The sequence below is a fragment of the Pinus tabuliformis genome, chromosome 6 (genome assembly GCF_031772625.1).
Source record: "Pinus tabuliformis cultivar Carrire ecotype Pingquan chromosome 6, CPIR1, whole genome shotgun sequence".
Lineage (NCBI taxonomy): Eukaryota > Viridiplantae > Streptophyta > Pinopsida > Pinales > Pinaceae > Pinus > Pinus tabuliformis.
The window spans coordinates 863,626,007-863,652,633 of NC_142292.1; positions in this window are offsets into that span (position 1 = coordinate 863,626,007).

The following is a 26,627-nucleotide window of genomic DNA, read 5'->3' on the forward strand; positions in this document are numbered from 1 at the left end:
AATTTGAACTTCTCTTTCATGAAACTCCAATCAATATCATCCTCGGAAAATTCGTAACAGAAATGAATGAAGCGATCATGAAAATCACCAAGAGATTCATCAAGTGATTTTCTAAGATGCATGATTTTATTATACACATATTTGTAATCATACATGTCAAAGGCACGGTAGATCTCCTTTACAAGATGTTTGAAAGAGTGAATAGAAGTGGTTGGTAATGTGTAACACCATTCTTTAATGCGCACTTTGAACGTAAGGACGAAAAAAAAAAGCAATGTCCTCACAATGAATTTTGTGATGAGTGCAGAATTCAAGAAAGCGAGTAGTGTGTTCGAGAATGGTTGTTCCACCCTCATCATCAAATCTTAGATCAGACAAGTCATTAATTATCCCAAAGGGCACTTTTATATTTTCGGTTTTAGAAAAAAAAATGTTGAGCTGAAGATATGGGAATAAGCCATTTAAAGATAAGAAAATTTCAAGTAGACTTCACGAGCTCAGCAAGTCATCTTGCTCTCCTTCTAGTGCTAGAAATGTTGATGTTGCTAGACCTGCCAACATTCAGGAAGTCTCCCCAAGATGAGGTTCCAATTAGACCTCACACCATTTGGAGTAGGAGCCCCATCCAAAATATGGCCTAGTTTCCGAAATAGTGGATTTTAGTGGTATGCCCTAGCTCCGATAACGAATAAAATGATTTATTCATGACTTTGGTGAAACAAGTGTATAGATCTATAAAGAGTCAAGTGAAATGCATGAAAGGTTCTAACAAGACAAAGGGAAATTAAGTGAGCTCCTTAGAAGCCTGTAATAGTACGCATCTTAAAAGGAACACATGAGCATAAAAGAAATCATAAGTTAGCCTGCAAAATAGTTTCCAAGATAACCATGATTGAAATACACAACAACACCCATTCAACAAGATTCATACTTATGCAAACGAAATAGTTCATAAGCTTTAGCGTAAATGAAACAACATATATTTCAAACATAACAAGAATATTCCTACTATATTCACAACATAAGCATGAAAACATGCCAGCTCTGAGCTTTTATTAAACTGAAAGTCCTAAACATACATATACGATTGTCAACCCACTATTCCCAATAGTGGAACATGAAGCCAAAACCTTCTCTACAAAGACACATGGTCCCTCTATGCTAAGGAGAAGCCAATACTCTCAACAAAACTCCCAAGCTTATGATCCTAAGCCAAAAGCCCAACTACATGAGTTATGAGGGTATATTTATAACAAATGAGATGACTAATCATCTCCCCTTTCTGACTCTTTGACTTTTCTCATGACTCTTCGACTTCTTTCAACCATGACCTTTGGACTTTATTACAAAATGATTTTTCTCATTCAAAAATTGACACTTGGAATTTCACTTACAATTTATTACAAAATAATATTTCAATATTTCTCATACCCATATAAGACAAAATTGGGTAGAGTCAACTAGACAGCCTAATAAGACAAAACAAGTCAAGCTTGAGTTTGGGGAAACTCTAGCTCAACCACTTCAACTTGTAGTTTCTTGGTCACATAGTGGTACCAAACTTTGTACTGTGCGATGAATTCCCCAAACTGTGTGATGGGATCAAGCTGGAAGCGGACTCTAACCTCCATTGCATTCGGGTACACTACCTTGGAACTGGTTTGAGTTTCCTTCTTCAGCAGGAGAAACATGGTATTGATCTGGACAAGGCCACCAATGTATTTATATATATTATGCTTTTTCACCTCTAGATATTCCTTGGTGATGATCTTCCTGCGCTGGTCCAAGTATTCTTCGACCTCATGTCTAACTTTATTCCTGCATTTGGCTTCAGTGAGTGAACCAACTAAAGGGATATTGTGTGACTTCACCATGAAATCCACACGGTTGTACAATCGTGCGTACGAGGCTTGAATGTTGGCAATGAATGAGACAAGTTGTTTATTACTCTAGATAAGCATTCAAACCTTTTCTTTCTCCAACTCAGCTTGTTGCCTTGTTTCCTTCACCAATCGGGGAGATGCGTCTTTGTGTTGCATTACCCACTCATTCACAGTAGCGATGACTGTATGAACAACCTTGAGAGATTTAACATTATCGTTACACTTATTTTGCATGGCGTGCAAGTGGACAAATGCTTTGTGCATAGTGACAAGCTCCTCGTAGAGGCTTCTCATAGTCTCTCCCAATGTTGATACTTCACCAAGTATGCTTGCCTTAAGTTCTTCTAAATACACTTGTGCGGGAGCTAATTTCTAGACCTTTTCTTGGAGTTGTTCCACTTGCGGCTTGTAAGTTCTTTTCCATCTGTCTGTTCTCGGCAATGAGATACTTTTTGTTTGACTTGGTAGTACCTATGAAGGCCAAGTTGGCTGCAACAATAGCTTCTGGATTCCTCCTGTTATCCGTCACAATCACCCTTTCTTTAATGAACGCATGAGATTTGAGATCATCCAGAAAGTGTTTATTTCTCACTTGTATAATATTTCTCTAAAGCTCATAATAAGTTAGATTGTATGTATCCATGACTGGATCATCATCAAGAGGAACAATTTTCTCTTCTTCGCTCAGAGTTTGCTCTATTGTCGGAAGAGGGGGAGACTGAATAGTGATGTTTGTGTGCTCAGCATGAGATCAACATCTTGGTTGGTTTCACCTCCATTATTAGATCTTCAATTTTTGAAGCAAGTTCCTTATCCTGCAATTGTTATCTCTCTTCTTCTAGTAGCCGACTTTGTTCCTCTTCCTCAGCTTGCTTCAGTGTTGCTTCTTCTTCTTCTTTCTTTTTTCTTTCTTCCTCTTCTTGCCTTTGTCTTTCTTCTCGTTCCTTATGTTCTTTTTCTTCCCTCTACTTCAATTCTTCCTCCCAGTTCCTCTATTTCCTCTTTCTTCTTCTTGTTATGGTCACTTTTAGGATAATTGGATCTGCTTTCCATTTGCATATTTTTTCTTCCTCTAGACTATGCACAACCTTCTGCTTTCCCTCTTCGCGCATTCGATTGCACCTCACTGATGGTTATTCTTCTGGAGTTTCTTCTGACTAAGGGGTAACCTATAATGTTCCTACAAAGTTGACTGGTTGGTGGGGCTTAGATGCATTGTAACAATTCTTCATCATTTCCTCCTCAGGCCTTAAAAAGTCTCGCTCGGCCAATTGAAATGCATATTTACACAGTATTATTTGCAAACATTCGTGGGATCATACGGATTGTAATCCATTCAATTGAATGCAAATTTATCTATCTTTTTTCCTTCGGTGTCAGTAGCCTTCAAATTCTTGATCTCGTACAATCCAATTTTCAAAGGAAGAGTGGTCCAAGGTGCTTTCTTCTTCCTTTAAAACACTCCTAATAACCCTGTGGAAATATGATAAGCAAATTCTTGCATGACTAGCTTGTTGGTGGCATACCTTGGTAGAATATGTGGAGACTTCTGACTGCCAAACATTTTGAGGTAAGTTTCATCTGGTGAGGCAAACCAATCCGCCAATTCTGGCATTGCTTCCATCATCTCACGTGACATGCAAGGTGGCTCTTCCTCAAATATCATATTGTACAATGGAATGAAGAAGTGATATGTCATCTTCTCCATAACTCTTTGTGGTTGCAATCTGAAAGCAGCTTACAATAAACGTGCACAGTAGGTTCCTTGGGTGTCCAAGTCCAACTCATGCCAGGAAAAGTGTTATGAGCACAAATTGCATCCAGTAAGTAAGCAGACATTTAGAACCTTGCTTTCTTACCCTTGAGAGCTTTCTTGGCGTTAGTTACATGGGTCCTCAATTGTTGAGCCAACAAGTCCGACTAGTTGAATGGTTTTCCTTATTTCACAATCTGACGCAGCAAGAATGCCCAGCCTTCAGGAAAAGTCTCAATACTTTCTGATCATAGATCCGACAACATAGAACTATCAAGTATTGAAATGTCTTTGTGAGATATTTGGTCTTGTAAGTGTTGTTGGGTGTTTGGCGGAATTTGGATGGCTCTTTCACCCAACTTTTGATGACATCATTCTTGGTCAAGTAGCTGGGACTGCATAGAAGTGGGAATCCATGTAAAATTTTGGTGGAAACAAATGATACATACAGTGAAAATCATGTGTCGTAAAGAGTATAGCCTCTGTCCACTGGCACTATTGAAAGTCATGGTCTTTGTATATGTATGCGGCAGAATCCAATTGGAAATGTATGCGCATGGAAAGGTTGGATACCTACATGCAATCTTGTGTAATTCTGACCTTTGGATATTGATGTAAACATGTTTGTCTTCAAGATCTTCCTTGAAACGGCTTGTTGTGTAAACATATTTTACTATGTTCCATGTAATGTTTGAGACTTTCTCAATGAATAGTTAAGTATCTGAAAGCACTAGCATAGTGGCAAGAACACTCTCAATTATCTCAATGGTGTTGCTTTCTGTGGTATATTTTGAGGCAGATCTCTTGGGTGCCATGATGATAATAACTGATTGAGAGAGATAACCTCAAAGAGTTGTAGTACTTGTATGACATAATGCACTCATGGAAAACATGAATTAGCTCAAGCAAATTATTATGTTTAGCAAAATCAAGGCAACAACTCACACACTAAGAGGAAATATTGCGCAATTCCTTAGCTAAAGGTGGGAGACTGGCCTCATGAACTACGCATTGTGCAGTCTTAGCGGTCAAAGGGGTAGCCAAAGGCATAGATGTATAATGTGAAATCCCAATTGGGAAGAGAGAGGGATTGAAATGTGCATTGCACAGTCCCAGTGGCCAAGGTTGATGGGTGAGTCTCGTGACTGCGCAATGCGCAGTTGGGCAAGCCAATGACTGTGCATTACACAGTCTTAGAGGCCAAGCTCGCAGCTTGCCTCTTGAAGAATCTGTGAAATGTACAGTTGGGGAAAGAAATTGTTGGCCAAAATTGTGTTGGCATTATGATGCATGTGTTGTACTTGATGGCAACCCTCTCATAGAAGATCATCTCACTTGTATACATTCAGATGAATCCACAGAAGAGATATCAGATATGACAGAATACATGGATGTAGGACAGTTCAAAGGGATCAGATGACAGTTCACAAGTAAGCTTTGCCATCAAGTCCAAAGGGGGAGATTGTTGGCATTATGGCTAAAGTGTTGTCCTTGATGGCAACTTATACAGGTGATGGATCACAGTACAACCAGTCAGTAGCAGAGATTGATGATGAGCTCTCAAATATTGAAGAAAATAAGGGGTACACAGGTACACCGTACAAAAGGTGCGGACACGCAGGCATGTCTTAGATAAAGTGCGTACATACACGCAGGTATCCCGTGTAAAAGGTGCGGACCCTAGTTCACGCACTTTCATGCAGTGAAAAAGTACTCTCACGTGGGAATCCAATGGTGGACCATAGTATTTAGCCCGACGTATTTGATCCTATGGTTTGGTCAGTGGTATTGTTTTATATTATTATTATTATTATTGAGCCCCATGTTTTTGGGCCCCTTGTTTTGGTTATCTATGGTATTGATCCATGATTTTAGGAAGAGCTTGCCTATATAAAGCAAAGGAGATCATTTGGCTATACACTTGTAAAATTAGAAGATCTTAAGAGAAGCTAGATCTGAAATTCTTGTGATCGGTTTGTGAGAGAGAGTTGAATCAATATCAAGGAGAAACATGAGAATTACAAGTCGGATCTACTAATGGGTTGATATCTCCTCGGCGCATGTTCAGATCTGTAGATCTGACAGTCTGGGTTATTCTTGAAGTCATGAAATTATCTATACCCGCAGGTACGCAAGTACAGTGAAAGAAAAGTGCGGAGATATGCAGGCGCAAAAGTGTTGCAGGTGCGCAGATACGCAGGCCCAGAAGCGCTGCAGATGCGGAGGTGCGCAGGCAGTTCATTGGACACAGAGCGCAGGTACGCAGGAAGTCTATGAGGCACAGTGCGTGGGTACGCAGGAACGCAGTTGGAAACAGTGCGTACTTCTACGCAGGTGTTATATGGGTGAAGCTGCGTACTTCTCATGAAATCTATTTAGCTGCCCCTGTTTATTGTTATGTCTGGTTTCTGGTATTAAGTTCTGATAACAGCAGTGATTGATTAAAAGTTTATACATTGATGGATGAATGGATCAGTTTCTTATTGACTCATTTTATGTGATCTGATGGACTAGATCTGATTGATGACTCACTTGTATATGTATTGATCTAGTGCTTGGGTAATTCAGAAGGTTGGATGAAATGTGGCCTTTCAGATTATGTGTTGTGCTTCAGTGTATCCAGTCTGAAAATTGATGAAACGTGGTACCTAGAGGAGAGAAGATTGTAGGTCAGCACCTACGTACTAGTATCTAAGCTAGTACAAGAGCTAAAGGAAATCTTTGGAGCATTGTAGCAGGTAGTAGCCTGCGTACTAGTAAATGGATTGGCTAGTACAAGAGCAAAGGGGGTTGTAGCTCCCGTACTGGTATAAGACTGCACCAGTACAAAATATTGTAAAAGGATTTTCTTATTAAGAAGAAGATTGAGATGACTTGCAACAGGTGGTTTTCTCCCGCATTGGGTTTCCACCTTATATCATGGTGTTCATGTGTGTGCCTTATGTGTGATGATCTACTCTATGTTACTGCATCTGTTAACTGATAATATGGTTGATAATGTTCTAATGCACTCATTGAAAATCAATTAACTTAATCATAAGAAGTTGTGGAAGTAGCATATATGAATCTGATTATGGAAATGAAAAATTTTATTAATGTGATAATACTGATTCACCCCCCCCCTCTCAGTATTATTTCCAACAAATTGCACAGATCTTCCTGGGAAAGAGCGAAAACAGTGATGAATATGAGTGTTGGGATAGAAAGGAAGGTATATCTAGCTAAGGGAAGGCTAGATTAGTGAAACTAAGTGCCAAGAACAAGCATACAAAAGGGAAAAACGAGCATGCACAAAGTGACCCAACAGCGGCAACCATTGGTGGGAAATAAACAAGAACTCAATGCAACCCTTGAAAAATGTGAACAACGGACCGAACCAACACTCGTACAAGCTAATAAAAGTTTAAAAACTAGATACAATGAAAAGAAATAGGAAAAATAATAGTCATAGAAGCCAAAATAAAAATAAAAAGTGACAGATAAAGCGACAAAAAAGTGACACATGCAGAACTTTCCTAAAAAAGCATCGCAAACTTGACCGAAAGTTCTTTGATCTCCTTGGGAAGGCTAGAGATCCAAGATCGAGTGTGCAAATGAGCTCTAGAGGCATGTATTAAATAGATCTAGGAGGGTTAGGGTTTCTGACGCACATGATTAAAATCAAGGAAAAAGCATCACATGTCTGAATGTCATAATTAGCAACTTAGTGGACTTGATCGGACATTAATTGGGAAACTCCTATTTTTTAGGGATTCCAACTCTGCATTTTCAGGAAACTTCTTTTTCACATTGGCAAATGGGATTGTGCAATTCCCTGACTCAAGGGCTTGTGCAATTCCCTACCTCGGTGAATTGTGTAGTTTCTAAGGGGAATGACAGCTTTTGCATAGTTTCTGATCTCAAGGCTAGCCTCCCTTCTAGGATTGTGCAGCATAGAAAATTTTAGGGGAAAATCTTTGCCCAAGGGAAAAATTTAAGGGGTTTTATATATAGGAGGGGCTAATTTTCTAGTCATAGTCTAACCAGGTTGCTTTTTTCCCTAAAAATCATAGAAATTTCGGCCATATTTTGATAAAATCCGGTAGGATTTTTTCTAAATCCAAGTTATAGTTGTCAAAATTCAATATTTTGGGTGCCCAAGAGGTTTTTGATGGTGTTGAATCCATTTCCACCATCAAAAAAATGATTCAAACACTGCTACTGCAAGATTTTTGAATTTTTTTTGCCCGTATTCCGACCACTTTTGGTCATCCGATCAATACCTCTGCCTATGTAGACGACTCCAATTTTTTATAATACACCCATTTTCTATAGTGAGCCCAAAATTTATCTTTAAAAAAAATATTTATTACATTTTAGCCATAAAAAAAGGTGGATAAACAATGCAAAGACCGATTCGCTTGGTTTGGGAGGTTGGATTTGCTTGCAATCGCTCGATTTCCTGGGTTGGAGGTTGGATTTGGTTGCAATCGCCTGGATTTCCTGGTTTGAAAATTGAGGACAAGGTTGAATTTGGTGGATTCACCTGTAGAATCTCCATTCATGAGTTTACAAGGTCGTGACTCATTTTCGAGCAAGAGACTTGAGGGCACAGAAGGGATGAACCAGGTAAGGAAGACCGGGAAATCAAGACTAGGAAAGGTGTTCTGGCGGTGCCTGAGATCGCACTTCTAATATTTCCTAGGTTAAATCCAGTGAAAAGAATCTATCTAGAGAGGAGTTGGCTTAGCACCATGTTGGAATGGGAATGCTACAAGACCTGTATCCAGATCGGATGTTGAAGAGGAATAAATAGGCCATCGTGGATTTGATTTGAAATTGAAAGAACAAAGAGCAGTTCTTAGAGCTAATAAGCATAAGCGCAGGTTTGGTTCAATCAGGTTCAGTTCAATCCGGTCTGAGTGCATGCATATATACATAAATGTATGTCATGTCTGCCCCTAAGGCCTACCAGGAGTACCTAGTTACCTAGGTAGCACATTATTTAGAGGATCTCAGGGGTGCCTTAGCTAGGGCTATGCCTGGAGTCTGGAAAAAGGACGAAGCGGCCTTTAGTGTCCATTCACACAAGTTGTGACTTGCTTTCGAGCCTTCATTCCAACACCAATAGTTATAGTTGATTTTCCAGTCGATCTAGTGCTAGTAGTCACAAAGGCAGAGGCTTCACCAATAGCACCAGGGTAGTGGGGCTATCACATATCTCATTATGGTATGATGTTATTCTTACTATTTTCTCTTGCGTTAAGTGGGACTGGGGTTGTGCGTAAGAGCGAACGGGTTCATTGTTGTGGCAAGTTTCTTGCTACATTATTTCCTTCTGGTTGGCTTGTCTCTTTCTATAGTGTAAACATTAATTCTCTCCAAACTAAGCTACAAATGATTGAATTAATGAACCTGAGTCTGCTACAAAGCTGGAAGGTGGGAGCGTTTCATTCTTCTTTCCCCCTAATTCTCTAAGCCCCGTTGGGAGGGTGAATGCATATGGGGGTGGATCCATCAAGTCCAGCCCTCCGTCATGGCCCATCTTCTTACTATTTAATGTGCCTACTCGCCCAAATCTAAATTCTAGGCCCATGCTCTCCATTTTCCCTTCTCCAAGGGCTAGATTGAGACATTGGTCGCTCTTGGCTTCAACTTCCAACTATGAAACTTATCAAAAAGGCACCACAAGAGATGTTTGTGGAAGAACGAGTGCAGCACAGAATGATGGGGCCATACCAGCAGATGAGGCAGATAATGATGTGAAAAAAAATCTTATGAAGACTTTGGTGTTGGGATCTATGTTTGGGCTTTGGTATCTATTCAATATCTTTTTCAACATCTATAATAAGAAGGTATATTTTATTCGGTTAATGTCTATATAGGTCCATTTGTTTAAAACAAAAAACCAAAATGGAAAATGCATGGTGGTTTTACACTAGCACATGATTTCTACTATGGGAGGGATCCCCATAGGACCTAACCTCAATGGATTATGCATCCGAATTGGAAAAATGAGGCATTTTTTGCATTTGCATGAACTAGCCCAGACCTATCTTAACCTAGATCTTGTTAGAAAATAATATATTACAAAGCAATGGAACACATAAAATATATTGCAGAAATATAAACACATAAAACAAGAGAGACACAGATATACGTGCTTCACCCAATTTGGGCTAACGTCCATAGAGAAACAGCCAGTCCTTTCTTTTATATTATCCAGCAAACTGAAGAGATACAACATATAGCAAATCCACTATAATTCCCTCTTCGCTCTCACACAATCTCCTCTCTCTTTTGCACTCAGAATATAGATCTACATAGACGCCATACAATTCCCTCATATATAGTGAGGGGTTTCCTTCTAGGGCAAAAAACCCTAAATTAAACATAACTTCTATCGTGAAATCTCCACCTAATGAGCGGCCCAGATTAACTATGAAATTACAACATTTTAAAAGGCAATTTTATATCTATTTTTAGCTTCGGGGGCGTTGCCCCCGATCCCTCACCAAGGGGGGACTCCCAAAGATCGCAGCTGCCCCCCGCCTGGACCCCCCTTGCAGCGCAAATATTACAGGTGGCATTGTCACCACATTATGAACTGGGGTCCAATGCGATGATACCTCTGAATAAAGACAATAATCAGGCTCCATGCCCAACAGTTTTTATATGCACCTCGAGGTTGCATATGCTGAGTTCCAATATTTGATACGTCGCCCATTTTTGTGAACTCAAGATATGCATCTAGAGTTCACAACCTTGGGGTGATGTTAGATCATGGTTAGGTGTAATTGAGCTCATCCTCACCTTCACCTGGGTTGTAGAATGCACCTTGTTTTTCTTGGTGCAATCAATCAATGCAAGGTTTCTTATTGAATCCTTTTGTTATTAAGTCTAGGCATGCCATATTTGAAGTGATAATGGTTTTGACTACCTTGGTTTCCTGGGATTTCTATCAGTGAATCTTAAATGGATATACTACGATGATCAAAACTTTGATAGTCATTATTGTGGACCTCCCTAGCCACAATGAGAGTGTGGGTGCCTAATAAAAGTAAAAATAGAGCTATTTATGATCCTCGATCTTTGCCACCGAAAAATCAAAATTCATTGACAACCATTGCAACAAAAATACTGTATTTTATTTGCAAACATTGAAAATCCATGCATATTGTCACTATTTGAATTTCCCCTTCTATGAGTTAGTGTTTCCTTGTCTTCAAACTAATACTAAATTGAAACCCCTTACTATAAATAAGTCATTAATTAGTAAAAAATGAAATGGATAGTATTGAGAATTCGACAGTTCAATCTTTATTGTGAACCAAAATGACAAAGAGTAAATATTATGTTCTTGGAATCCATGCCATGTAAGAGAAACATTTTTTTGTTTGTATTGTGAACCATGCCATGTAATAGAAACATTTTTTGTTCTTTGTAGTGAACTATGTATTATTGATGAACTACGAGAATCGATAAAGTTAATTGTTCCTTAGATTAGGACTAGTGAAGAATGCTCTTTATGTTTATATCAAGGTTGTGAGACTTGGACTTGCCAAAACTTAGCCAACTTGGGACTTGACAAAACTTGACAATAGGAAAAAAAACTCAAAATAGAAGAATCTTTGTTCCAAAAAAATAGCAGGGTATGCTGAGTTTTGGGTAAGTTTCACAAATTTTGGCAAATTTCAGTTTGTAGGTGACTTTTCACCGAGTAGACATTTTAGGATGAACTCGCAGATCTTTGTTGAGTCTCACAACATTGGTTAATATGATTATTAAATGCATGTAGTAATTAGGTACATAAAAGTAATGTATCGTGAGAGACACAATGTCCTATACAATCATCTTAGTATTAGATTGCCATAACTTAGCTTAATTAAAAAATTTTATATGATTTAATCTCCTTTTTATAACGATAATGATGACTTAAATTTTATATTAATTATCAAAATGGCTACAATTTTTCCTGTAGAACCTCAATACATTTCATTTCCATATAGAGCTATAAATATAGAAACCAGGAAATGCAGTGTTCCAAAAACGATGAAATCCAAACATAGTGTAGTTCTTCTCCAAAGCTTACAGGTATAAATTGTTCTAATAGTAGAAAACATAAATAAAACATATATTAACTAGAGACTTTAAATCATTTTGACCTAGTCTATGTGTCATCATGGCTAGTGGTCTTGGTCTCCTCTCAAGATATGATTTTGTGTTTTGACTAGCAGATCTTTTTGGGTGTGCTTCCCATGCAGGGAGATTGACATGATTTATCAAGTGGTCAAGTATGTCTCAAACAATAGAAATATTCATTTAATTCATTCATATTCCCTCTTAATATGATGAAAGCATTGCTAGATTAATTCTCCCATTCACAAAGAGCTAGAATGTGGTTAGCAACTTCAATAGAGAGGCATTCCTTGGCTTTGTTCATCTCACAGTGCTTAGACTTGACTCAGGTTCTCTATGTCTCTAATTTCTTAATGGATTCACAAAGGGTGACTTTCATTATTGAAAATTCCATTGAACAAACATTCACACAAGATGCACCTCCCTCACACCTCCAACAGTTTTTGGGTAGGGGGCATGCTACACAACTCTCCATTAGAAACAATGAGATGCCCAGAGTAGGAAAAGACAGAGTTCAAGGGCCAAGCTCCAAGAAATTCACCACTAAGAAGGAATGGAATGACTAACAGAGCTTTCGAAAGAGGACAGGGTGATGAAGCCCTGGAGAGTTCTCATATATATTGATGAGGGAAATGTTGAATCAAATGTCTATATTGGGTGAGATGGTCTCCATCATATGAGAAAGGGAAGAAAATTTCTCTACCTTTCAACTCCATAAATGTCTTGTTGCATAACAAATAATTCTAGTGTCCTTAAATCATTAAGGGATTTGATATCCATGACATCTATCTTGATGTTTTAAAGACATTGTTGATATGACTCGCAAGGGATTACATCTTGGTTTGATTTGATTTTTGGAGGTTGAGAATATTTTTATGGCCCCTCCTTTCCAAATCACCATAGGTGTACTCATGGGATTGGATTGATAGTTGTGCTCTGTCACTTCTTATCCAAATTTATAGCTTGGATTTTGATTCAAGAGCTCCTTGATTAACCATTTCATTTGCTATGGAGTTTAGATGTATTTTAACTTGAAATGTAGAGGATATGTGGAATTCCTTTAAAAGTAATGTTTCCCTTTGGAAAATGCTTTCCAGATGAGGAGAGGAGGGAGCTAGCTCTAGTTTTAATGCTCAAATTATTAGGGTTGAGTCTTCTATATATCTATCCTATATAGTGAGGCTAATATGTTATACAGGGTGTTTCTTTGCTTTGATGTCCAGTACATGTGTTCCTGCTTTGACTTCTTATAAGGGAATAAGGGGATAGTTTCCCATGGAGGATTGACCCTTCCTGCCCAAAGGCTGGATATATTCACGTTGTTTTTTCTAGGAAATGCTTGAGGTTTGTTGGACATAAGTTGAAGGGTGGAGTGTTGTTGTTGTTGGGACCTAGCCTTTGATTATACAGAGGGCATTAGGTGATGTCCTAAAGACTTTGAGGCAATAATTTTCCTTTTGTTTCTGTCCCTTCAGTGTATTCTAACTTCTAGATTATTTATACCATGAATGTTATTACGGGATAAATTATTAATTTATTTTTAGGTGCAAAATATAGTTCCATCCATGAAATCATTTTAATTCCTTTTTTCTATGCTTGCTACTTTATTGCTTCTTGTATGTGTTAAAGCTTGCATAAGAAAGTAAACATTTAAGCAAACGCAGATACACCAATCTGAATGTCAGTTGTCTGCTTATTTCATTATCATTGTTCATGCAACGTTGAGTAGAGAAGATAACGATCATGTAAAATTAGTTTTCATTCCTTTGTTTTCTCTTTGCATGGCATATAATTTAGCACTAACTTCCATATGGATTGGAACATAGTGAGTGCAGGGAAGACTTGGTAAAATTTGAAAGAAATTTTGGAGGGCCTAACTTCGTAATCGCATTTTCTTCTCTCTATATATATTCAATTCAATTTTTAGCAAATTTGTGGGCCAACTTGATACCGAGAAGCTGTTGAAATACATATCATTCTGGAATAAATTCGCTAGAATTCTTTCTGAAACAATTGGACAACGTTTTAAGATGAATGGGGAATTACTTTTTGGGTCTAGGTGAAGAACAAGAGTTGCACACACTTGAGCTGACTACCCTCAGTTATATGTGGAGGTTGTCTGCGTCAGGACTAAATTTACATTCCCATATATTTACCAAATTGAAGTCCATAATTTCTATTGCTGAGGTCCTCTATGAAGGACTTGGATTGGAGCATTTTGACTTTTTAGAGTGAGTTAAGAAGCAACTTTGTGATGACAATCCAAATATATCATGCCTCTTGAAACTTGTTCAGGAATTACCTAAACATTTTTTCCTTCAACCCATACTTGTTAGTGAAGAACTTAAAGAAAATAGAGCAGTTTTACTTGTTCCAGAAAATAGTTATGAGTGTCCTCTTAATTTTGTAATAGGCATGCCTAATGGAATTACCTTACATATCACTTTGCACAATGTAACTACTGAACATAGAATTTGGTTGTTGATGGTTTTGGGAGACTCGGTACAATATAACCAAATAGATGTCAATGAATTTGAAGGAAATAATGGAGTAAAATATGGTTCAGTTACTTTGCCATTTTATGCTACGAAAAAATTTGCATCGTGTTTCTTAGAAGTTTCTGTTATGATGGAATGCCCCTTTGAATTTGGGAGAGTTCTATTAAATAGATTTCAGGATGGTCCAAAAGGGGAACTTGTTTCACTATCCAATGTGGAAAAAAATAATCTAGTTGCATGTATCAGGAAGGGATCAAACACATGAATTGGAAATTGCTCCTGTCAATGTCATTGTTCTCTCCCTTGTGCAAAGGGAAAACAACTTTATTCTTCATTTATAAGCTACCTTCTCTTTTATTGGTACATATTGATCTTTTATTTTTTGTAAGATTTCTCCTATTCCTTTTGAGTTTGCATGAAAATTTTAGAGTACATGTTTTAAAAACCATTAAATATGTAGGATTATAACCCCACACCTTCTTAGAGGTTTGTGAAATCAAGTGATTTCATAGCTTGGGTAAGGTGATTGCCTCTTCCACTTGCAAATGTAGGTGAAGAGGACATCACTTCATGTCATTTTTGGTAGCAATGGTCAAGAGAATTTGATTTTAGTTGAGGTTATGATAAGATTCCTTCTTTAGTTACGTCATGCATTAGTTTAATTCTTTTTTAGTCCTACCTCAATCATTTTGAGCTGCCTGAGCTTTAACTTTTTCCCATTCTATGACTACTCTTGACTCTCTTCAAATTTTCTTCCAGTTGAATCATCGTTGTTTCTCATGTATTTGTGTCAAATTTATTGCAATTCAAGGTTACTAGGCTTTTGTACCCCTCTTCTTCTAACCAACCATGATTAAATTTGTAGCGACCTAGCTTTATTTGCATTATAGATAATATGGTCAGAGCCACCTCCATCTCCAAGCCATGAATGCAACGCATATGAATATTCTAGAATACTTTCTAAAACCAGGAATATGGTCAGTCATTTTGACACTCCATCTATTCCACTTCTGAAATTTCTCCAAGTTGGAACTATCTCATTAGTTTCAGTATTACACAGAATGAGGTCTTCAAACAATTGGACAACATAACTAGTGAGGGGATATTGATTCTTTCCTAGCTCATTCTCCCCAAGTTCTCCCACCTTTCATTTTCAAGTTAAATTCAAGTCCCAATATTATATTACACTCTCTAATCTGTCAAATTTTTTAAATGTTTTCCTACCATCATATGGCCCATACAAAGTAAATATAAAGAACTCCTCCCCACCTTCTTTAGATTTTAGATCTATTCTGACACCTGCAAGCAACAAAGATGCATTAATGAGATCAACTGTATCTTTCCAGCAAGTAATATTGCAGTTTGATCTTTCCTCACAATCTACTGAATTAAAAGACCAATCTTTAGAATTGTTCATAGTAAAGCCTTTGTGTTCTTCCCCTTCGCACCTAGTTTCATGAAGCAAAATGACATGTGGATTATTGGCAAAACAGATTTTGAGGGATAGTTTTTTGTGGGTACCGCTCCCCCACCCCACCCCTCTCGGACTAAATGACAGAATTATCATGGTTTCATCTTCTATGAGGCTTTTCCTGCTCTAAGGGTCATTTCATCATCATCTGCATTCCTTCCTTAACCTCCTTAATGGATTTCTTCTTTGCTATGGTAAGGTCACATCATTTAGAACTACTGATATTAAGCCTTTGTGTTCTTTCCTTCCCATACATTTCCCTGAAAGCAAAATGACATATGGACTGTATTTGGCAAAGCACCTTTCCAAGGCTAATTTAATGATAGAATTATCATGCTTCAACCTTCTTTGAGATTTCCCCTACTTTGAGGACTCCTTTATTGTCATACTCTTTTCTTCTTTAATTAATTTCTTCTTTGCTAGGATAAGATAGGATTTCCAACCCACTAATGATCCCTAATCATTTACCTTTGCCAAACCTCCTTCTACCCCTTCTTTCTCCCTTTGGGAACCATCTCTTCTAGGTCTTAGGTTACATATAGGTACATATCTTCCATCATCTTTAGAGGTATAATCCCCAAACTCATATGACATAAAGGTTTTACAGGTAATTTACTAGTACATTCTACCCAAATTGTGGATTATATGCTCACTTATACCAAAGAAATATTCTATCTTAAGATGATTAGTATACATTCTACCCAAATTGTGGATTATATGCTCACTTATACCAAAGAAATATTCTATCTTATGATGATTAGTATAGGAATGGGAATTCCAGTGGTGAACTAGATCAAGGGGTCCTTATCATTGGCTTCTTTTACTATTCTAATAAATTGATCAGCTTCTAGATTCTTCTGCTTGGTTGCAGACCAAGTAAAATGATAACAACCAACAAGAGAAGGTTCCATCAAAGGGATAAAAAAGGGAAACTCCATATCTTTTCTAGACATGTTATTTGTAGATGACATTATTCTGTTCAAATTAGGGACTAAGAGAGAAGCTGATGACATTATTAAGAGAAATCAATGAATGTAGGAATGAAGATTTCGCCTTCTAACTCTGGGTAGTTTTTTCTTAACATGCTATGTATTTCCTCTATTTTTTGGGGTTTCTGATGTAGGCTTTATCAAGATGCGGCTTATTAGTTTCCTTTCATTTTTGTTTTGTAGTTTCAGTATTGTCTTGTTCTTGCTCGACTAGTGGATTATGCAGATTTTAGATACGGACAATATTTTGATACAATGGGATACAATATTTAGATGGTGTTTCCTCTGTCCCATTGTGGCTCTGTTCCCTTATGCATCGTATTTTGCCTTGCTGCAAGACATATTTTTGTCTATTTCTGGAATTGGCCTTTTCCAGATTGATGCTCTTTATTTTTGGTTTCTGTTGTCCCATGGGGATTATGTGAACTGTATAGGAGGATGCTTGTGCATGTCTTGGAGGGTTGTTTGACACTTCTATTGACTCATATGCAAATGTATCATGCCCAACAAGGGTCCTTCATACATGACATTAACTAAATTTTACTTTTATGACTAGATGACTCAATCCTAAAGGCTCACAATGGAAGCCATTACTAAAATAAAATTCCTTGCTCATGAAACCCATGAGACAAGTATTACAATAATTTTATTTTTCTTTATTTTCATCAATTACATAAAATCACAATTACATGTCAATATGAAGACTGAACCTAGTTACTTTTCAACAAATACTTCTATCTGAGGCAGCAAGCTCTGTGATGGTTAATCTATGTTTTAGGCAGCAATTCTATGATGTCTTGATATTTTGTTTGCCAGTGATATCTTTTGGATATTGATCATCTCTATCTGGCATAGGAGTTCTTATCTTTTGTTTGTTCCTTGGATTTGGCACAAAGGCATCATCTGTAATCAGTGAGGTTTATGTACATGCTTGCAAAAAACCAAGACAAAGTAATATTCCTTTTGAAGTATTCGGATTCTGAGAGCATAAATTATGGGGTTGTTTGGGCAATCTGAACCCTAGTCCTCTGAAATAGAACCTATCTAAGATGACCAGCGAGGAAGGAATATAGACTGCAGTGGGTTGAAGATTATTTTTGAGCCAACAATAGGTGTGGTACTGAATGGAACAATTTTGGAACTTAAGTTCATGATCTATGCTTGAAAGCAGAGCCCTTTTTGCGGATTAAATGTGGATCTGTGGTCGGAAGAGGAACCCCAAGATTGTCCAAAGATAAATTGGTAGGAGGATGATCCTGAACAAGAAAGTGAAGGCATTCATCTGCATCTCTGTGTCTACCACGTAGTTGGGACTCCACAGCGGAAGGTGCAAGGTTGTTCAGGAGGAGAAGATTAAAGACTTATTGGATTGGTAACAGGATAGAGACTGAGTCGGTAGCAAACTCGGACCTGGTACCATAATTAGCAATAGTATCCAGAAGTTCATTGTTTCTTAAGTCTGTGATCTAGGGTGGTTAATTTGTAGACGTAGATCTATAGTTGTTTGTGTGGATTCAAAACTCTATCATTGTGGAACTGAAGTATTTGTGAATTGGATTATGTGCTACTTTACTGTGTTTTTCTCTATTGTTAAACAATAATCCGTTCTATCAAAAATATTGCATTGTTCTTTGCAAAAAGTTGAATTGTTTATACTTTGTATCACTAGAAAAAGAAATCACAGATTGACTATTGTGTTAAATTTCACTAATGTATTAGGATAGAAAAGAGTGTCGTTGCAGGAAAGTTGAAACCCTATGGCAGAATTACCTTAGCCCATTACAAATGTTCATTTTTGGAGTAGTTTCTGACAACTTGAACCAAGGTAAGTTGCAAAATAGATTTTTTAGATCTTCTATTATATCCCCTAAAGAAAATGCATATGAGTTTTACCACGAGAAATATATGGTGGGAGTGAACTAAATTTCAAACCAATCTAAATTGGATTGGTGACTATCTCTAGTTGTCTATAAGAGGTGGAAAATAAAGGCAACAATTTTATTCGAGGAGATTGCTTGACTTAATAATCTAAATAGTTTCTCCTTTGCAGTTAACTTCAGTTTATCTGCATAATAGACTAAATTCCATCTGATGTCCACCTTTAGTGGCCACATAAACGAGGTAATTTGGGTACCATACACCATTTCTCCATGCATAAAGTTGGAGATCAAGTTGAATCTGAATATCTAAGAAGCATAGATGGACTAAATTGGGTTGAGTAATTAGCAAGAATAATATCCCAAACAAGGTAATGAGTTTCCCAATAATCACTAAACACACATGTAAGCATTCAACAAATATATCTGATCTAATTACAAACAAGTAGTATCACCCACTCCTAACCACAATTGTAATCATCATTCAGTCTAGTGTGAATGCCTAGTATTCACCCCAATGCCAATGAATCCAATTTATCTTTTGCCATATATGTCAGATTGTTTAGTGCAGACATCTCAAGCAACAATGAGAATGTGGGTACCTAATAAGCATGAAATAGTGTTTGATCTCAAAAACAAAATCACTTTTCACAAATAAAACATCTCTGATGGGCCATATTTGTTTAGTGCATTGAGAAGAAAATGCCATGTATAAAAAATAAACATCTCAAATTCAAGGAGTTGAACAAAATGTACTAGGGAGGAAGGCCAAGATTTTGAAATCGGGCTAGGGTTTCAAACTTGACAATCAAATTACTAGTAAAGGATCATGTTGAGAACCAACCAAGAATATATATAATAGCATATGCAAATAATCTTCACAATATTTTTTTATCTTAGAATTGGTAAAGCTCAAGGCTCAAATGAAAACCCATGAGGAACATATTTCTCAGTGTGTATCTTAGAAGGTTAGTACCACTAAAACTCTTACAGCACTAATAAATGAATATTTGTATTGCATAATTGCAAGTCCCTACTTGCCAATATCAAAACCCCAATGGTTAGCATGATCGATATGAGGCAATAGCCAAAGACAAGACTTTCACATGTAGTGGGCTAAAGAATATGATTGAATGGAGCATCAGTTAGCACATAGATCAATTTCACTTGATGTTCCTTTGAGTATTACATGCCTATATAAGTGAAAATTTAAAGGTACATATCTATTCCTTTTCACAATTATATCATGAAGCACCATGGTAATGATGCCCCACAGTCCTTCACCTTTAGGGAGGTTGTATCTTCTTCCCATGATGCCCATAATTTTGTGTAGAGTGCAGTAGAATAATTGCACCATATATCCAATGTGTATATAGATGTATGCATGTAGTCATGTTGGCCCATATCAAACTAATTCTAATATTTGCAAAATTTAGAATTAACTTGGTTGCAAACTTCCATTTCTGGAATTGCAATGAAACTCTTAAGAGTTTTGAACATGTTTATTAGGGATTTGAACATTCGTGGGGTATGAAACACCCCCGTTTTACCATCCAACCAAGACCATTGTCATACATAGCAACAACAAAGGTAAGTTCATCATACCTAGACCTAGTCCTTCAATAGTTGGAGCTTTGAAGAAACAATACTCTTTGACAATTCACCTTGAGGAACCCCTACCACCCCTACAGATATGGAATATATTCTAGGATTCACCCTGCCATCATCACTTTACTGTTGATTCTCAAGCGATAGCGTCCTGGGTCCGAAGCCTGGGACCTACCAACTCCATCTGTTGCTTCTAGAATCTCCCATGATGGTCCTCCTCTCAGATCTTCTGGCACCGCTGCAGGGTGGATTGGGTGTATAACAAGTTTGAGGACGATGTAGATTGGATAGGGCGTTGATAGGAAACTTGGTGAAGGACTAGATATGTTGAACGATCTTATTTTAGAATATGTTGTTGCATATGAAGTAGGAAAGGAAAGTGTATGAATGAAGAATCTTTTGTCAAAGATTCGATTGATAGTCCTAATATGAAAAGTTGAGAAGAAACATCAAGTTGTCTGGAAGACCCTGAAGGTTTGTATTTGATTATGTACATGTGAAAGTATATTATTGATTGGGGTTGTGTCTGTACAGGTAAATCTCTCAAAGGTTTTGATAGCATGTTGGTTACTAATCAATTTGATCGAGAGAGATTTGTTTCCCTTGATCTACTGGATCAAGGAGTGTTGAGGCTTTGTGAATAAAGCATTGCCTGGGAGGACATCTGGTCAACACTTTGTATTGATGTCTAGGTCCCAAAGTTGGAAGGGTGGAATTGGTCATTGAGCTCTGACACGTACCTGGATTTATGGGTTGATGGTTAGCAAGTAAGCCTGATGGTACCTAGAGAGGTTGAAAGCTTGACTCCATCTTATTCCCACCTGGATAGATTACCCTCATCAGGAATTTACTCTGTGGCATTGCGGTGCCTAAATTGTTAAGAGACCAATGGATAGATTTCTCTGTTCAGGAATCTAGTCTGTGGCATTACGGTGCCTAAATTGATGAGAGACTAATGGATAGATTTCCCTGGTCAGGATCTAGTCCATGGCATTGTAGTGCCTAAACTTCCGAGGAATCATCTGTAATCAATGAGGGTTTTGTACATGCTTGCGAAGAACCAAGACAAAGCAATATTCCTTTTGAAGCATTATGATTCTGAGAGCATAAATTTTGGGGGTTGGTTGGGCAGTACGAACCCTAGTTCTCTGAAACAGAACCTATCTGAGATGACCAGCGAGGAAGGAATATAGACTGCAGTGGGTTGAAGATTGTTTTTGGGCCAGCAATAGGTGTGATACTGAATGGAACAAGATTGGAACTTAAGTTCATGGCATCCCAGGAACACTGGTATCATTTGTATCATAGTGTAAAATAGGAAACAGAGTAATAACCCCCTTTAGAATATTTTGGAACATATTTTCCTCGTGTCCTTACTTTGTAAATGAGTGAATTTTTACTCAGTTGTGCCTCTGAATCCAAGTGGTAAAAATTCAAATGTGTTCCTTTCATTTGTAAAACTAGTATTGATCATTTAACCATGCAAAATTTTGAATGTTCTTTCAAGAAGCATGAGACTTACAAATCTACAAGTGTCATTCAAAAATTGGCTTGAGTGTTTTTCTATTTATCGTTGACATTTTTGATGTATTTTTTGTTTGACACAACTTAGTTAATAATGTGTTATTAGTCAAGAGGACTAACATAACATGTTGCATTGTGCTGACTCAAGTTACCTATTGATGTTGAATTTTTGTTGTAATCATATAGGTTTTGTACAATTCTTGTATGGTTCCTGTATTGGCCTAGAATGTACTTACTTTTGAAAAGAGAATAGGGTATATATATTTGAAAGTTGTATACTATTAAGGAAGGTGTTTAAAAGTATTTGATGATTCTAATGCTTCAAACAATGTTGCCAATGTGAATAATGTTATTTGAAAAATAGTGTTTCTATTCTTGTCCACAGGAAAATTTCTATTTGTAACCCTTGACAATAGTGAAATGATACATGTACATACCTATGTAAGTTGAATATTGTTTTTTTGGTAATCTAGTCACACCTTTGTATTACTTTAAATGAAGAAAACATTTTTCATGTAGCTATTGGTTTGCCATTGGGGAAACCAAACTAATAGCGTGTAAGTAAAGTCTTTGACAAAATTATTTATTTGAATGTAACAATATAAATATATAAGTCATGTATCATAAGATTGTCAAACAAAGCAATGAAAGACTTAAAACTACAGATAATGAGAAGGTTGTATAGCCAAATCTTAAAAGAAAAACGCGACCATCATTAGGGGGAATCCGCTTGTTGGGGTGAAGGTGCAACCTCCTCTTCCTTGTTCTTAGGAAATCCTAATTCTACTACTTTCTTGGAAAGAGAAGTCACCTTGTCATCCAAATTTTCCACTTGTAACTGCAGAGTATCTATGCACAAGAGAATCTCATATTGGGACTCACTTCTTTCTAACATGACTTTACCAAGGGTAGCTTTTTTTTTCCACAGGAAAAATCATAATCTTTCATTTATATTTGAAAAAATACATATAGTAAATGCTGAGCAGCGTATGCAGTGAGTCTTTTATCCTGTCTATGAAGGTATGTACAGTCATGTCTCAAAAAGATCTGTTGTTGTTCTCGTTACCACGCAAGGTAATCAGATAAGTGTTATATATGAAATAATTACAATGATGTTCGCCACGCAGGACGAGTGCAATAAAGTTTGTGAATCATGCATAGATATATACAAAAGTAAATAAAAATTGTTCCAAAATCTGTGGCCAAAAAAGTATTCAAAAATTAAGTAACTAGGGCCTGTCTGCCTTATGATATTCTTGATCTATGTACGGCCGATCGTAATATTGGTACTGCTTAGCTTCAACCTATTCCTGTATCAGCCACTGTCCTCTGGGTAATATCGCGGCCTCCTTGGAAAGTCGGTCAGCGCCTTGGTTGTATTCCTTGTAAATGTGATGACATGTGATTCTGTTAAATTGTGATTTGAACAATATCACTTCATCCAAAATATGTTTAAGTGGGTGTGCATGGCATGCAAAGACATTGTTGAACCAGTTTATAATGATTTTTGAGTCACCAAAAATCTGCAGATTGATGCATTCATGTCCCAGTGAAAAATGCAATAGATGACGAAGAGTGATGAGTTCAACGTAATTATTAGTGCCACCTCCAAGTCCATTTTACACTGTAGTAATGATGTTCATTTATATGCAGAATGAAACCCCCCCCCAACAAACCTGGTCATGTGCAGCGCCATCAAAAAGGCCCAGGGAGTGGACTTGTCAATCGCGGCAGGTGCAATAGAGCAGTGCGATGCAAGGGTTTGTTATCAAGTATTTCGTGGTAGGCCGAGAGAATATTGGCCGCCATTACAGCCCCATTCACATTCCCTTCATCGAAAATGATTATGTTCCTTGTTAGCCATATGGTCCAACAATAAATCAGAGGAAGGTTTATCAATTTAGATCCTCGATTTGTTGTACTCCAGTCATGCCATGCATTTATAATGCAATCCACTTGCCCTCTACCAGATTGTAAGGGAGTTGCAATTGTTTCCCAAAGATATTTTGAGAATTCGCAACTTAGGAAAAGATGGTCGGTAGATTCGGATTCCTTTTTGCATAATACACACCAGCTAGGGCCATGAAAGGACCGTCGAGCTAATTGATCCCTCGTAGGGACTTTGTAGCTAAGCACACACCAGAAGAAGAGTCTGGTCCAAGGAGGAGCACCTAACTTCCAGATTAAACGCCACCAATCATGAGGATTCTCAAGTTGCCTGTGAGCACTGATTGTGAGGTATCCTGCTTTAGGCGTATATAATCCATTATCTACAATACTCCATCTGAGTTCATTTGGTCCTTCCAAAATTCTGATATGGGATTCGGTCAAAACATCAATGTAATCATGCCAGTCTCGGTGCCATTGAGGTGGTAGATGAAGTGCATCAGCAGATTTCCATCCTTGGGAGAGAATTGTAGTATTCCCCTGGTCAGCAATGTGTGCTATGACAGATATACTCCTATGGTTTAGCAGATGTACAAGCTCTCTCGGAAGACGATATCTGTCCCCTCCTCCTGCCCAGGGGTCTATACCAATACGGACTCCTGTGCCATCAATGATTCTCCAAACCAGATGGTTTCGAATGATGGGAAGGGAATGTATCAGAGCTTTCCATACCAAGGAGATGCCTGTCTTATCAGGTAAGCGCACCCAATCCATAATTTGCATGGGCCAGATATATTTGTTATATGAGACTTTGGTCCAGAGATTCTGACCTGTAAGGAGAGTCCATCCCATTTTAGCAGCCAGTGCCTGTGCAAAGTCCTTGAGATCTTTTAGTCCCCAACCACCCCACTTTTTAGGTAGTGCAATCCTTTTCCAGCTTACCCAAGCGAAGATTTTTTTGTCTTGATGCCCATTCCAGAGATATCTGCTGCAAATTTGTTGAAGACGATCCAGTATGTTCCTTGGGATCCATGCAAGGGATATCCAGAATATTGATGTGGCCTCCATGACAGATTTGATGAGGACCAATCTGCCAACTCTTGATAAGAACCGATGACTCCAGTGAGACAACTACTTTTCCAACTTAGTGACCAGCCAGATCCAATCACCAATTTTCTGGCACAAGGGTTTAATCCAGAAACCCAAGTATTTGAACCCTTGGTCGAGAGGAATGATGATATAAGGGAAATGGTTATGGGCGCACCAAGACTCTTGAACGGTGGTGGAGACAAGGGTGATGGTGGATTTCTCCTGATTAGCAAGCATTTCCGTAGCCTTAGAGAAAAGAGCAAGAGCACTGGCAAATGATGTAGTATCTTTGATGCTTCCATCGAGGAAGATGAGGACATCATCCACAAATAAAAGATGAGTAAGATAGCATTGCTCTATAATTTTGAGCCCTAGAAGTCTACCATTCCTCTTGTCCTGGATAAGAATACGGCTGAGACCTTCCATAACAATAAGGAAGAGGAGGGGAGAGAGGGGACAGCCTTGTCTAAGTCCCCTCTCAGCATGGAAGAAATGGGATGCAAATCCGTTAATGAGGACACTGAATGTAGTAGTGGTAATGCAGGCCATAATCCAGGTGATGAAACAATGGGGGAAGCCCAAATGTATAAGGAGCATTTTGATATATATCCAACTAACACAATCAAATGCTTTAGCCAAATCAATCTTTAATATGATGCCCTTAATCTTTTTAGACCTGATGGAGTGAATGGCTTCCTGAGCCGTACCAATGGCTTCATGAATCTGCTGATTTTCCAACAATGCAAATTGTTCCGGCAAAATATTCTGAGAGAGGATTGGTCGGATCCTATTAGCAATGATTTTGGCTATGATCTTGTATAGGCAGTTGCACAGGGAAATGGGCTTGAACTCGTTAAAGGAGGAGGGTGAATCCGACTTAGGGATAAGAGCGATGAAAGTGGACTTTATAGCATTATAGAGCTTCCCAGTGGTTCAGCATTCCTCAATCACTTGTAGCAGATCATTACCCAATAATTCATAAAAAGCCAGGTAAAATTCTACCAACCTTTCGTCCAGCCCGGGACTCTTATCCTTTTTGAACCATTTCAGTGTGCCTTCCAGTTCTGCTGTTGTAACAGGAGAGGTGAGATCTGCCTCTGATTCTGCATCAACAAAGCGTATGAATTTGCCCGCCACTTATATAATATCAGCAAGGTTGGTCCCTGGTGGAGCTTTGTAAAGGTTCTGCAAATGAATAGTTCCCAACTGTGATAACTTACAGAAGGTATTAGCCACCCCTCGCTCAGGGAAAGGAAGCCACCCCTCGCTCAGGGAAAGGAAGGTTCTAGAGGGTATTAGATACCCTTCTGCCTTTAGCATAATTCTGAAAAAACTTTGTGTTGTCATCCCCTGCTTTCAGCCATAGTGATCTGCTCTTTAGCCTCCATGTTTCCTCTCTGTCTTTAAGAATCTTATCCTTGGACTTCTCAAGCTCGATCAAGTGTAGTTTATCTTGCAAGGACCCAAATCCCTTGTTTCTATCATCCATAAGACTTTCCAGATCAGTTTCAATCTGTGTGAGGGTCTGGTCCTCCCTCTGAGTTTTTTCTTTAGCCCAGGTGATCGATAGTCTCTTCAATTGGGATAGATTGTGGCAAAACCCCTCTACAAGGGATCGATAACCCGTAATAGGGTGAGCAGTCCAGTAGTCTGTAACTAACTTGATGTAACCCGGGTCCAGAAGCCAGATGTGATTGAACTTGAAAGAAGGATTTGGCTTAGGGTAAGGTCCAAGGATTTCCATGAATATGGGGGAATGATCAGAAACGCCCCCCATTCCCACCCATTGCTTGTATCTGTGCATATTCTGCATCAAAGGTATCTTGATCAAGAAACGATCAAGTCTTCTGGCCAAAGCTGCCTCCCCAACTCTTTTATTCTTCCAGGTAGGAAGTATTTTGTTCATAGGGATATCAGCAAGATTGTGGAG